Below are 5,121 nucleotides of genomic sequence, written 5' to 3' on the forward strand. Positions count from 1 at the left end.
CATTCTACATGAAGATGGGTGTAATCAATGCAGGAGCTAATGAAAAACACAATTTTTGGTGAGCTGTGTCATTTGACTATATATTACAGCGCTGCCATAAATTGCTATCTAATTGGCTATTATTATATAACAGCCTGTAATAATTGTCTAGATGCCAATATGCTAATGTTTTTTAGTCCACACGGGCCTTGAACTCGCCACCCTCCAGTTCCCAGCCTAGACCTAGTTTACTGAGGTACTGCTACCTCCATAATACAACAGGCACCTTTCAGTTCAGTTTATTTTCTTCTTTCCAGACATGTTATTACAACAGATTTTACTTTTATCAGTGTTGAGACATCAGCAACAACATCCGAAAAGAAAAAAAGGGTTGACGGGTAGAAGCCAATACTGTAATAACCTTAAAGGTTATTACAGTATTTCAGTGACGTGCGGTGAAGTTCATGGCTGGTGAGGCACTGATTTCATCATAATTACATTTACAAAAATATGAACCTGTTTAGCTTATTCACCATTTAATTAGCAGCAGGTCATTTTTAAAGTCTCAGAGCAGAATTATTTACACATACAAACTAACACACAATTAGCACATTTGATTAAAAAAACGTTGTGTTGTTTCATACACGTTTGCTTATGTTACGTTTTCTTATAAATGAAGGCCATGCACCTCTCCTTCTGAACGAAAGCATCAAAAACATCTTGAGTTGAGATATGTAATCCTCCACTTTTATTGTAAAGCAAGGCAGGCGGAAAACAAATGAATGGCTGTACTTGACTCGCTGATAGATTATAGTTTACTGTCACTTCTTCTACGGCCGAGGAAGAAGACTCCTTGGCCAAATCCTTGGGATCACCAGCGCCCCCTACCATGAGGCTAGGGAACTATGTGTCTCACTTAATGCCTTTTCCAAGTGGTTTCAGGACTGCTCAACTCATGAAAGACGTTACACAGATCCAGTTGTTGACAAAAAAACACTGTACATTTTATACATTAGCTAAATTATGGAAATTTAGTTTATAGCGACATTTTAATAGCAACATATAGAAAGATAGCATTACGGGCTCACTATAGAATGCCAACACAGCTAGTGGGGCCATTGATCAATCCATGGTGAGGCTCAGCTGGCTGGTGCCTCACCGCAGGTCTCTACTCAGTATTTCACTGGTAAATGTGAAAATTCAGCGATATTGAATAAAAATAGCCTAAAATTGGTGACGTTAAATGGAAAATAACTTTATAATACACATCTCTGGATAAATATAACCATTTAATTCATTTTGTCCATTTTTCATTTTTTTCTTTTATGATGGCAGGTGAGGCCGTACTGCAGTGACCACATGTCACTGCAGTATTTGTACCAACTGCAGTGTTTGTTGTGAGCTAGATGTGCTTTATTGAGAGCAGAGATAAGACGAAAATTCTACATAAAAGTATGCAGTTGGCTGGACGAACAGCCAGTTTTATCTGATAACTGTTTGCATGTAGAACACAAACATTTCTAATATATATTTATGGCCGCAGCTCAAATCTATTGTTTATATTGTATACCACTCTATGACCCTGCCTCTGAGCCGCTGGCACTGCTCCCGGATGCCCCGACCTCCCTCATCAGTGCCAAGTGCGGTGTTTCTGGGACACCTGGCCAAGCCCCTGATGAGGTTTACTTTGAAATATAGTGACTTCCAATCAGTACATTCAACGTAGGAGAAATACTGATCATTTCCAATAAGAGGGTGAACAAGTAAATCAAATAATAATAATTACAATGATGATAATTAGTGGTTTGGGACTGCTGATCTGGGGGTAAGGGGAGACAATGACACCTAAAGTGTGTTCCGGTCTTCCAGACGTCCGGTCTACTTCGCAGTTTGGTTTTCTTTGCAGAAAATCCCGCTCCACAAAGACAGGAGGTCGCAAACGGCAGCAGGGTTTTCGATACTTTTTTGGCAATCTCAGGAGAATCTGCCTTGACTTTAATCCAGAACACTGGCGCAGTTGTGGGTGCTTAATTTAGGGGTAATGGCTGGTAACCTGTCACGAGACCGACAGCTGTCAAGCGGGACAGACGCATGCATTCGTCTGCGTGTTGTTCCGCACAGACGTCACTTTTCAAAATGACAGCTTCTTTCCCAATTTCATGATTAGTTAGCTTTCTTTCTCCTAACTGCTAACATTCATCTGCGGCTTCGAAATGCCCGCCCAGCGCAATACATGATTTGCAAACACAAAGTTGTTACATCACCACATTTATTTTTGACTACATTGGGTGGGCTTGGTTTATAATACCAATACAATTGTTTTCATGTTTGGTATGTAGTCTGATATTGTTTTATCGTGGAATTTCCCTGGGTTGCCCCTAGTTATGATTTACATAGTGAACAAAATAAGAAAAAAACAACAGCCCTAATTTAGCCCTTATTTACATAATTGCACAAAGGAGGCTATTTCTTTGGAGCCTGAGTGTTTTAGTGTAAACAGCAGACGAGACTGCAAATAGCATGTGAAGTAAACACTAATTGGCATAGTGACAGACAATTTGTTTGATGTTTCACACCATAGTTTGTGAATGCGGGGGAAGGGGGGGGTAAAGGTGGCAGGGAGGGGAGAGCCTCCCTGCCACCTTCAGGGTAGAGTGTGTCGCTTACTGACAGAGTAGTGGAAGAAGCTGTTGCACAGCCGGCTGGTCCTGGTCCTTATACTCTTCAGTATCCTCCATGAAGGCTGTAGGGTGAAGAGGTTGTGGGACAGGTGTGTGTGGTCACCCGCAATGCTTAGTGCTTTGCGATTGAATGGGTGATGTAGATGTCCTGGAGGGAGGGGAGAGACAAACAGACAATCCTTTCCGCCGTTATCATGACACGCTGGAGGGCCTGTGACAGGAGGAGGCACAAGAGTCGTATCACACTGCGATGTTACTGGTCAGGATGCTCTCGATAATGCCTCTGTAAAATGTAGATATGATGGCCCTTGTCAGTTAACGCAGGAATTAGAGACGTTGTTGCATGCACATTCTTGACCGGTGATGCTGTGTTTTTGGTCCAGTATGGATCCTTTGAGATGCACACACCCAGAAACTTTTTGCTGCTCATCCTCTTCACAGCATTGATGTTGAGAGGAGCGTGCTGTGTTTTCTCTCCTGAAGTCAACAATGATCTCCTTAGTCTTTTACACGATCAATGAGAAGTTGTTGGTTCTGCACCACCTTGCCAAGTTGCTCACCTCACTCCTGTAATGTGTGACCCACCACAGTTGTGTCATCCGTAAACTAAATGAACAGCTTAGAGCTGCGTGACTCTGGGTCAGCAGGGTGACGAGTAAGGAGCTCAGCACGCATCCTTGGGGGGGCCCCATGTTCAGGATGATGGTGCTCAATGTCTTGTTGCTGATCCGTACTGCCTGTGGTCTCCCTGTCAGGAAGTCCAGCAGCCAGCTGCACAGTGAGGTGTTGAGTCGAAGCTGGTCCAGTTTGTGGATGAGCTGCTGGGGGATGGTGGTGTTAAATTCTGAACTGAAGTCTATGAACAGTACTCTATCATTAGTCAGTCAGTCAGTCAGTCAGTCAGTCAGTCAGTCAGTAAGGCTCTTGCGGGACGGGGCGTCCAGTCCCCGTGCATTGGTCCAACCAGATGAGACAGTTTTGTCCAGCGCTGGCGGTCTTGTGCCAGCTGTTCCACAGCGACTCCCTGTTGTTGGAGGTTGCCTGAAATGATGATCGAGCCATCGGGTGCGGGGCTTGCCTCGAGGTCGTTTCCAGTCTGGGGTCTTCGGGTCAAACTGAAGAATGGCTCTTGTTGGATGATCAGGAAGGTGGAGGACATGGCCAAACCAGCGGGTGCGACGTTGCGCAGCCTGGGAAAATGCTCTGGGTTGGCACGTGCAGGCTCTAAGCACTTTGTTAGAAACCCGCTGGGACCACTTGATGTTTTCGATAGTTCTGAGAGCCCTGCTATCAAAGCCATCTATACTGAAAGTCAGGATCTTGTTGAAGGGCCATGTTTCCAAGTCATAGAGCAGGATGGAAAGTAAAGCAGAGTTGTAAATTTGGATCTTCGTCTTGCAAGAGATGGTCTGGTGTCGCTAGATGGTTTCCAGTGAGAATGTATAGCTGATGCTGCCAGGCTCTTCTGCGGAAAATCTCTGGTTTAAGGTCCCCATTGTGTGTCACTATGGACCCCAGATACACAAAGCTCTTGACAGGCTCTACAATGTCATTACTGAGCTGCAAGGGAGGTGGATCTGGTCCGTCACCGACATGCATAAACTTGGTTTTGGTCCAGCTCACTTGGAGGTCAAGCTTCTCTGACTCTTCACTATATATGCCCAGAGTGTCTCTCAGCTGGCTGTAGGGTGTGCTGAGCAGGATGGGGTCTTGAGCATACTCCAGATCAGTCAGGTGGTAGTTGCCGAGGGACATTCCGGGGACTCACTCAGACACTGGGCATCAGATGGTCAACGATGCAGTTGAAAAGGTCAGGAGCAGCCATGCAGCCCTGGCGAACCCCACTGGAGATGGAAAACTACTTGGAGTCTCTGCCGTTGATATGGACAGCTCTGTGCGTTGCTGTAGAGCAGCTTGAGCAGGGTAAAGATCTTGAGTGGTGCTCTGAGGGTCTGTAGGATACTCCAGAGTGAGGTATGGCAGATGGTGTCAAAGGCAGCCTTCAGATCTATGAACCCAATGTATAGATGGCGATCTTTATATGAATTCATAGGTCTTCTTTATGAGCAGGCGAACGGAGGGCGGAGATACCATCTGTTGTGGAGTGGTTAGGCATGAAGCCAGCCTGCTGGAGACAGCAGCAGCTTCTGATGGCTGGGAGAGCTGGGTGAGCAACAAGGAGAGAATTGTAATGCGTCTGTTGGTGCTGCAGACTAGCCTGTCACCCTTGCGTTTCCAGAACGGTAGGTCGCTGGGAAACCTCTCTGTCTCACATACATGGTTAAACGTGTGGGTGAGCCACTTAATAATACTATCAACATCAAATTTTAGCATCTCAGCTGTTACTGCATCGATTTCGGGGGCTTTCCTGTTGTTAATTTTTTTCACAGCGGCTCTGATTTCCTCGGGTGTGATAGGTCTTTCCAGCGCGCGAGGCAGTTTGCTTCAGTTGCTATGATGC

The sequence above is a fragment of the Antennarius striatus genome, chromosome 8, assembly GCF_040054535.1.
Source record: "Antennarius striatus isolate MH-2024 chromosome 8, ASM4005453v1, whole genome shotgun sequence".
In the NCBI taxonomy this organism is placed as follows: Eukaryota; Metazoa; Chordata; class Actinopteri; order Lophiiformes; family Antennariidae; genus Antennarius; species Antennarius striatus.